The sequence below is a fragment of the Tenrec ecaudatus genome, chromosome 5 (assembly GCF_050624435.1).
Source record: "Tenrec ecaudatus isolate mTenEca1 chromosome 5, mTenEca1.hap1, whole genome shotgun sequence".
In the NCBI taxonomy this organism is placed as follows: Eukaryota; Metazoa; Chordata; class Mammalia; order Afrosoricida; family Tenrecidae; genus Tenrec; species Tenrec ecaudatus.
Window position 1 is genome coordinate 158,036,450 of NC_134534.1, and position 9,763 is coordinate 158,046,212.

At 46.4% G+C, this 9,763-nt stretch overlaps 2 pseudogenes; one reads left to right on the top strand and one right to left on the bottom strand.

Moving 5' to 3' along the window:
• Window positions 1–494: 494 nt before the first annotated feature.
• LOC142448990 (histone chaperone ASF1B pseudogene) lies at window positions 495–1,168 on the top strand (annotated as a pseudogene).
• A 2,121-nt stretch (window positions 1,169–3,289) lies between these two features.
• LOC142448353 (non-histone chromosomal protein HMG-17 pseudogene) lies at window positions 3,290–4,006 on the bottom strand (annotated as a pseudogene).
• Between the last annotated feature and the right edge of the window lie 5,757 nt (window positions 4,007–9,763).

Below are 9,763 nucleotides of genomic sequence, written 5' to 3' on the forward strand. Positions count from 1 at the left end.
TACCTCAAACTCGTCTTCTGTAAAACGAGAAGGACTCACTGGGTCATGGGAGAGTATTTCCCATCTCTGAAAGACTTGAAAGCTTTTTTTCCCTTCCAAGTCTCCTATTCTAGAATTCCATAGCCATTCTTCTTAAAAGTCAAGTATCAAATGCCTTTCCATTACCATCCCCTCCACTGTCACCTCTGAGCCCATATAAAAGCCAAGTCCAAATCCTGACCTTCATGGGGTTCTAATTACAGATTTTCTCAAGTTTTATAGTTCCCTGCACAGAAAGGATTTCAGAGGGATAAAATAATTGAGTAGTCATTACAGTTTCGTGGAATCATCATCCTCTCCCCAGAACTGCTATTGGGGATGTGTGACAGGGGAGAGAGTGAGGGAGTCTGTCAGCCTCTCCGTCAAGAGTTATCGAAATGGCACTTCTGGCCGCGTAGAGAGAAGACGTGAGCGGTTCTGTGTAACGCTGCCCCCACCGCCACCTACCTCACCGGACGCGGAACCTAGCTTGACCCAGCCTCGCCTCGGCCCTGGTACCAGCCCCGACCCGGCGAGCGATGGCCAAGGTGTCGGTGTTGAACGTGGCGGTGCTGGAGAATCTGAGCCCATTCCACAGCCCCTTCCGGTTCGAGATCAGCTTCGAATGCAATGAGGCCTTGGAGGACGACCTGGAGTGGAAGATCATTTACGTGGGCTCTGCCGAGAGTGAGGAGTTCGATCAAGTCCTAGACTCGGTGCTGGTTGGCCCTGTCCCAGCAGGGAGGCACATGTTTGTTTTTTCAGGCGAATGCCCCCAATCCGTCCCTCATCCTGGAGACTGATGCTGTGGGTGTGACTGTGGTCCTCACCACCTGCACCTACCACGGACAGGGGTTCATCCGAGTGGGCTACTACGTGAACAACGAGTACCCCAGCCCCGAGCTGCGTGAGAACCCACCCCAGAAGCCAGATTCTCTCAGCTCCAGCGCAACATCTTGGCATCCAACCCTCGAGTGACCCGCTTCCACATCAACTGGGACAACAGTGCTGATGATCAGCTGGAGGCTATGGACAGCCAAGACCTTTCCCTGACCCGGGCCTCCCCTTCAGCTGCACACCTCTCAAGGGTCTGGGCCTCCCGGGCTGCATCCCCAGCCTCCTCCCCGAGAACTCCATGGACTGCATCTAACAGGGAGCTCAAGCCGTATGGGAGTTCTGCTAGCACGGACACCAGTCTCCACCTGGCACATCTGGAACAGGCACGTGGGCCATCTGGGGGACTTTGGGGCTGTCACCTACATCAAACCTGTCAGATTTGGGCCCATGGAAAGGACAGACCCAGTGTCACCCAACCCTGGCCCAGGAGGTGCATCTCAAATCTCCACAGACCTGTAAGAAGTAGCTCCTCAGTTCTTTCTGACATGCCCTTTCTCCCTCCCTTCTACCTGCACCGTAAACTCCCCTGGAGGCCATGGTGCTCCCTGAGTGTCACTGACCCGAAGCTGCTCCCTCCAGCCCTCCCTGGCCAATGCCTGGCAAGGCTCTAGCCCTGTCACTCCTTTCCGAACACCTGGAGCCACAGGCAAAGAATCCTAGTCAGTACGTACGCTCAGATACAGTGTCCTCCCAGGAGGATTTTGAGCTCTTTTCAACCCAGTAACCCCTGGAAAATGCTGCCCCCAAAGGTGCGATTAGCCGGTAGGTGCCTCTCAGTCACCCCAGCTGGGCCAAGCCTTCCCTAGCATTCAGTGGTAGAGACTTGGTATGTTGGGGAGGGTCTACTGTGCTCTGGCTATCAAGGGGGTCAGCACCAACGCCCTTCCACCCATGGCAGCCTTGTTCTGCCCTCTTGTCAAGGCCACATGTGCTCATGGGCCACAGCATGGGCAGGAAGCTGGATGTCAGGAGCCTGGAACCTTTCCCTCCCACCTCCTTGCTGCTATGTGAATGCTGTTGTGAGTGCAGTTTATATATTATAGGGTTTTATATTAAACATGTTTGGGTGCTGTAAAAAATAAAAGCACTTCATTGAGGAAAAAAAAGAGTTATCGAAATTCGTAGCTCTGTGTGTCTGGCCTTCCCTGTGTAATAGCACAGATGGGTCTTGATTATCTCCTGGGGTTGACCCATGTGCTTGTCTGCACGACTAAATGATCACCAGTCATCTCACAGGTCGAATTTGTTTAATAAATGATTTAATGCTTAGGACATGGATGCAGTGTTTTAAAGTTGACTGTTCCGGAGGATTTTCATCTGGGGTTTTCTCCTTTAGAGTGTCTTTTGTTTACAGCGTGCTCTCCACTTCTTGTCATACCCAGACACGTGATCTCATGCCACTCCTCCAGTTGTCTTGGCCACAAAGGCTTTCTTCTCAACCATCCAAGATCACGGTGCCATGTTTTGTTTCCCTGAATGTTGTTTTTACCACGCGCCACTTTTTTACTCTAAATCTTGCTCTTCCTTCTATTGTTTCCTGCGGCAGTTCTTTCTGCCATATCAAGAAATTCCAGCTTCCCAGATTTCAGGATGGCCAGAAGAAATCAGAGGAGCACTAAAAACATCTTGCTTGTTGTTGACAATGTGGATAGTCACGTGGCTGAAGAAATGGCCTGGCGGCAGCATCTACCCAGTTCCCATATTAGTACCCCTCTAGTCTGCTGCTAGAAAGACTGTGGATAGACGAACCGCAACCAAGTAATTCGCAGTTTAAAACCAGGGATTGAGCGTCGGGTAGACCAGCATTTTCAAGTCTGGCTTTGCCACAAAATGGATGTGGACTCTTTTTTTTTTTCCCAAGCCAAATTGAATCCAGCTTTATTAAAGATACTTTTCATAAACAATCATGGTATTCAGGCAGGACATGGGCAGACGATCGTTAACAGCATATAACAACTTTTAAACTCCCTTCTTCAATGGACTACCACAATGAGAAAGCCACTGTAAAACCCACTGAAGTCTTTAGCTGGTGCGCTGACCGGGGAAGGTTTAGTGAGGGTGACATTTCACATTGAGCATGTTGTTTTAACAACTTTTCACGAGCTGACCCTGACATTCAGAAAATGAAATGGACACGGCAGAATTGCCATCTGAACAAAGGGGGCGCTGCTCTTTTGAGGGATGCCATGAGGATGGCGTCACTGGAAAGTCCAGATCGCCGATAAACTAACAGCCAATGTTTTGAGGTCAGGTCCCAACAGGTGTCTGAGTTTGTGGAGTCAAGTCTGTGCTGAAGGCAGAGAGGAAAGAGAAGAAGGGGTGGAGGATGTCAAAACGCAGCTGTATTTTCCCCCCTCACAAGGTGTGTGTGCCAAGGTGGCGAACGTGGGTCGTGTCAGGGAATCCCCCCTCCTCCTGGAACCCCAGAGGGAGTCTCTCAAAACTAGCAGGGCAAAGTGTTGTTTTTCACTCCATCTAGCTTTGGAGACAGCGTATTGACATTTGTCCCCCCTCCAAAAGACAACAATGAAGTGTTCTGTGTGCTAACAACATAGCTTAAAAAAAAAAAGTAAAACAAAATTCTGCATTTTTATAAAACTTGATAAAAAATAGTATTTCAAACTGTACAGTCACCAGAAGTACACAGTTATCAAAAATGCACACACTTCACTTAGCATCTCCAGCACCTTCAGCTCTCTGTGCCTGGTCTGTGTTGGCATCTCCATTTTCTGCAGGATTGTTCCCGTCCTTGCCAACATCAGTTTTCCCCTTTTTCCCTTTAGGTACCTTCTCTCCTTTCTTCGCAGGGGCCTTTTTCGGCTTAGGCTCTGGTTTTGGAGGAGCGGGTTTAGCAGATAACCTTGCTGATCTCCTCTGAGGTTCATCCTTCACCTTGGCTTTATCTCCCTTAGCATCCCCTTCAGCCTTTCTCTTGGGCATGGTGACGACGGCGGCGGGGCACAGGCGCTGGACGAGGGGATGCGGCGGCGCGCAGGCTCTGGTCGATCCGGGGGTCGTTCTCGCCTCTTCTTCACACTGCTCGGGCTCCGGGGGGTTTATAAAGTTTTTATAGCGCTGGGAGCCCCGGACCGGTTAGGGATGTGGACTCTTGAGTGACTCCTTTAGGCTCTGAATTTTAGTTTCTTACCTGTTGAGACATATCCCTTAACTTATGCATCTTTCATAAAGCTTAAATGAGATAATATAATTCTACTTAAAGCGGCAATGTCTTCCAACATCCGCTCTGTAGAGAGCCAGGCTAAGCTATTGTATTACAGTCAGTGGGTCTCAATACAACTTCAAATTCGTACCTCCTCCTGGAGTCTCTCCTGGTGAATGGAAGTACCAAACCAGACTTCTAGAAGTGATCAGAAACTTCTATCCATCACTTCTTACACCCAACAGGTCCCGGGTCGGGGTATTTCACTTGCCTAATATCTATGGAGTCTGTCCCGTCCTCTCCAGCCCTGCTGTGGCTTTCATTCAGCTCGTTGTCATCTCCCACTTGGCAAGTGCCTGAATCTTCTAATTGGGTTTTACCATACAGTTTCTTCCCCCTCCAACTCAACCTCCACTCTGCTAATGGGGTAATTTTTATAAAACAAACTTACAATGATACCCGTTCACTTAAAACCCTTCCAGAACACCTGCTGACCCCTAGAATAAAATGCAAACTCTGGGGTCTGCTTTCAAAACCCTGCTTTGGTCCCACTCGCCTCTGCAGTCTCCTAACTCGGTGCGCTTCCTCATCAGCCACAGGAGGCAAGCACAGCAGGACACTCTACACCTCTCAACCTCTGCTCACCAAGGATGACAACTTGCCTTTATTGAATAGTAATTGATTTTATTGAAGCCTTTTTTAGACTTCCCTCAAACAAGTGAAATGATCACTTGTTTCCCAATTTTGTCCCCACTGTAACTCACGCATACGCCTAGCAATTCCCACAATTAACAGCACTCACTCCACTCCGACCTCTAGTTCCCATTTTCATTCGCCCTTCTTCCTTGTCCCTTCATGATTTCTGCACTTTGTCTCTGGGCAAATGCTGTTCTTTTGGTCTTGAATTGTTGGCCGTTCTAAGAAGTGCCTACCTCCCTTGTGCCATGTTCACCAGTCTCCAACTTGGTTGAAAGTGGAGCCACAGGGGAGTTCAGTTGTAGACCTGGAGGATGCTTGAAGACCTTAGTCTTAGTGCTTCAGTCTCTTTCAACATGCTTGGCTTTTGTAATGTTTTTTTACTTTTGTTCCACATATTTCTCCCATTCAACCCAGGAACGTCTATTGTGATCTTTTTGAGAGAACTGTCAGTCATGGTAGCCAGGCACAACCTAGTTCTTCTGGTCGCAGGGACGTGGAAACTGAGGTTTGTTTGGTCCATTAATCCGTTGTACTAATTGTTTCTGTGCATCTTCAATTTTCTTTACTCTCTCCATCCAGAAAGGGTAAGAACCATAGTTGACCCCTCATAAGCTTTTAATGCCTTTGCTGCTTCTTGCCAAAATAGGCTAGAGAACATATTCTTTGTGGATTGTATCATGCCCAGCACACTTTGATGTCCCTTTAGACTATTGTCGTGAGCCCCCAACCCCAACAAGTTATTCCTTCAAGGTGTTGGTTATGGCTAAGAAATTTTCAGAACTTTGTCCTTTGTGTGCCTTACTGTACCATGTAAGTATTTGCAGCCTATGTAAATCTACATGTAGAAATCTCCTCTGTCCAATCTACATGTAGTCCCAGGTGTAGCCCCGATCACATTCCCAATCTGTTCAGCTTGGATGTGTATTTTTGAACCTACTCATAGATGATTGTTACACCGGTGTTTGCAGGATTATGTAGGTAATAGTATCTACCTCTCACCTTTACCTCCTGTGCTCCTCTCAAAGGTTTCTCGGCCTTGATAATTTTGTGCTGACCCCTCCTGAAGCTAAACAAAGTGTTTGTTGAAATGGGTGTAGGCCAACATGTGTGATCATGAAGGACCGAGGGGACCAGGTTTCAAACAACAAAGGCTGGGGGGGGGGGAATCACATCACCGTGAATGAGGGGAGTGCGTGATGGGGACCCAATGCCCATCTGTAGACAGCTGGACATCCCTTGCAGAAGGGTAGTGGGGAGGAGATGAGTCACTCAGGGTTCAGTGTAGCAATAATGAAACTCAAAACCTTCCTCTAGTTCCTGAATGCTTCCTCCCCCCCAATCATCATGATCCCAATTCTACCTTGCAGACCTGATTAGACCAGATGATGCACAGCGGTACAATAGGGATCTGGAAATACAGGGAATCTAGGACAGATGAACCACTCAGGACCAGCGATGGGAGTGCGACACTGGGAGGGAAGCGGGTATAGAAAGGGAGAACCGATCTCTGGGATCTACATGTAGCCTCCTCTCTGGGGGATGGGCAACAGGAAGGTGGGTGAGGGGAGATGCCAGTCAGTGTAAGATAAGATAAAATAATAATTTATAAACTATTAAAGGTTCATGAGGAAGGGGGGAGTGGGGAGGGAAGGAGAGGAGAAAAAAAGGAAAATGAGCTGATTCCAGGAACCCAAGTGGAAGGCGAATTTTGAGAATGATGAGGGCAACAAATGTATAAGGGTGCTTCACTCAATTGATGTATGTATGGATTGTGATAAGAGTTGTATGAGCCCCAATAAAATGATTTATTAAAAAAAAGAAAAGAAATGGGTGTAGGGATCTCAGGTATATTAACAAACAGGTATAATTAAAATGATAAAAATATGATAGGATGCTACTCTTAAAAGGATTTTTCTCAGAAGCTTTCAGTCCTTTTTATTTTCATGAAAAAATAGGCTACATCATGGACATAGTTTCTATAATAAATCATGTATTATGGGCATGATTTCTACAGAAAAGGTGATGTGGAATTCCAGTAAGCAGATGTTATTCCAAGAAAAGTCACAGCCGACCATTGAAATATCAACAAGTGTGTGAGTGTATTTTTATGTTTAAGTTAAAAGAAACTATTGAAAGTAGACATTTGTCATTTTTTAATAGTTTTCGGTTCTAAAATGCCGTTTTGACCCAGATTGTGTAGACTGGAAGACTGGAGATAAGCTCGTGTATTACCCACACCCCTTATCAGAATGCCAGCCCTCGGGAGGGAGGGCCATTCCGAATTGGGACCTTCCCTGCCTGACAGAGGGAAGACCTGGCAAAAAGTGGTCACTTAATGTCCGTCAATTGGATGAGTAAGAGGAGACAAGCTCTTTGGACCAGTAAACTGTGCCAGCAGGTCAAGGCCTCGAATGTAACAGAGAAAAGGAAAAGGGGAAGAAAACTTCATTTTTTTCTCTCCTGCTGAGAGCCACGTTGTTAGGAACTGATCTCTGTCCCTTTAAAAGAGAGGTGGGAATTCTAACCTCTGGGCCTGTGAAGCTGACCTAACTTGGAAACAGCATCTTTGTCGACGTCCTTCTTTAAGTTAGCATGAGGTCACATTGACTCGAGTCCCTTCAACTAGTATATAACTAGTGTTCTTTAGGGAAGAGGAAAGGAGACACAGACAAGAGGGGAGGCAGCCATGAAAAGATGGATTCCGGGATTGGAGTGATGTTGTCACAAGCTACATTATGTCTGGGCTGCCGGAAGTGGAAGAAGCCAAGAAGGAGCTTCCCATTGGCCTTTCAGAGAGAGCTTGCCCTGATTTCACCTTGATTTCAGACCCCTGCCTCCAGAGCTGTGAGAGAATCAATGTCTCTGCTTTTTTCTAAGCCACCTGAGAAAGCCAGTGCATGCGTATTTGGGGAGCTAGAGAAAATTGAGGAAGTTCATACACAGAACAGAAGTTTACTCAAGGGAAGCATTCATCGAGTGGAAATTGAGGATAACTGCGATGGACAAAAGCCCTCGTGTGTCACCATAAATCGCTGAAATCTTCTAGAGTCTATCAGTCCACTTCAACACATTTGATGGAAGTCCAGGTGCATCTTGCTGTACCTGGAGCATGGCTCAAACACTAATTCTTACTACCCAGGTCAGCAGGAAGGGTAGGAGTTGAGGTTGGTCTGCCTTGACCATAAGGCATCAACTATCTCAAAACACTTCTTCCCTGCCTCCTTGATAATTTTCTGTTAGCAGCTTCTCTCTCCCCGTCTGTCTCTCTTCTCTCCCTTCGCTCTTAAAAGTCCAGTTAAGCCCCATTCCTTCAAAATTAAGTTTAGATTGATAATTTGGAACTTTTCTGTTATGTTATAGTTTAATGTGTTGTTTGGCCCAAATTCCCTTATTAAGATAATTTATAAAACCAATGTAAGCCCATTTGAGGAAATTTTGAAAGTAAGCAAATGGTCAGGGAGCATGGGTGGGTTGAGGTAGAGAATTTGTTAGATCTCTCAGGGGAGAGATAGACCTCAGTCCTTGGCTCCGCGTGAGAAAGAATTCATGCCGAAGCCTGGTTTGTGATCCAAGAGAGTCCGATGAGCGTTGGAAGAAGTTTCAGGTGTACGCAGGCACCCGCAGGTGCAGCCTCCCTAGAAGTTGCTCTGAAAGGCATGCGGTCGGCTCTGGGCTCCTGCCTTTTCAATTATTCCATGGGGAAGCATGGTAGACAACCCTGGTCGACCCCATTGGCTGAATTGAATTTACCTGGCCCAGGTGGTCCACCCAGGTGTACCTCCCATTCCTGGGGAAACCTGAACCTCTGAACATGGGCAGTGTACCACTCCTTCATGGGCCGGTAACTCAAACCTCTGAGCATGTGTAATGGGTGCCCCAGTCCCTAAGCTAGACTACCTAACAGATTCTTACCCTTTTTACCATTAATATTCTCACACAGACTAGCTAACATAATCAAATGGATATATTTCTATGTATTCCTTTTTTATATATGTAACTTATATGAAAATGTGTAATTGTAGGAAATGTGCAACTTTTCTTCCATAGGTATGTACATAGTAATTGATTTTATTTATCTTTACGTCCTAAAGTGGGATAATATTGAAATACTGTTAGGGAACATCCTTTGTTACTTTGTAATGTATCAAACACAGCTTCCTGAATCATTAAATATTTTTCCTACAGCATAACATAATGATTGCATAACAGACCATTGTTCATTTGTGACGTAATTTATCCAACCAATTCTGTAGTATTGGGCATGCATGCAGTTTCTTCATGCCTTCCTTTTCTTTCCTTCACTTTCCCTCTGCTTTCCTCTTCCTTTCTCTATCCTTCACCAACCTTTAAGCTGGAAGCATTTGTTCATGATGCTACAGTCGTCCCTGTTTAGTTTCCATCCGGAGAGAGCCAGTCCTCCGGTGTGTGCAGCAGCCCCCTCCTTTTCTGGATGCAGTAGCATGGGAGACACACGCAGTGTGTACTCAGAGCCCAGGCTGGGCCATGACACGGCACAATCTATTGCCCAATGAACTCGTTTGGGTATGGAGACAGAGAAATTGTGTGTAAAACAATAACAACAAAACAACTCGATGAGCTGACTGCAGTGTCAATCAGCATGATGAATACAATACTTAGGTTATGATTCCGAGAGTATGCTCAGATCTCAGCTTGGCCTCTTAGGTGACTTGGACCAGTGGGTTAATTTCATTAATTCACTGAGATGAATTCTCTCTATCTTTGCTAAGGAACATTCTGGCTATATACTTCTCCCCCTATGGATCTGTATGTTCTTTTGGACCATGATTCTTTAAATAAATGGCACTCAAAATGACATTACCGCAGCGGAGATTCTAATTCATACCAACCCTGACTGGGTGTCCAAGGCTGTGAATATTGAAAAGAACGTATCACCTTATAGTTCTCCCCGAGAGCAGCTGGTGGGTTTGAACCCGTGACCTTGTTGTTTAAGGCTGAGAGTTAAACAAA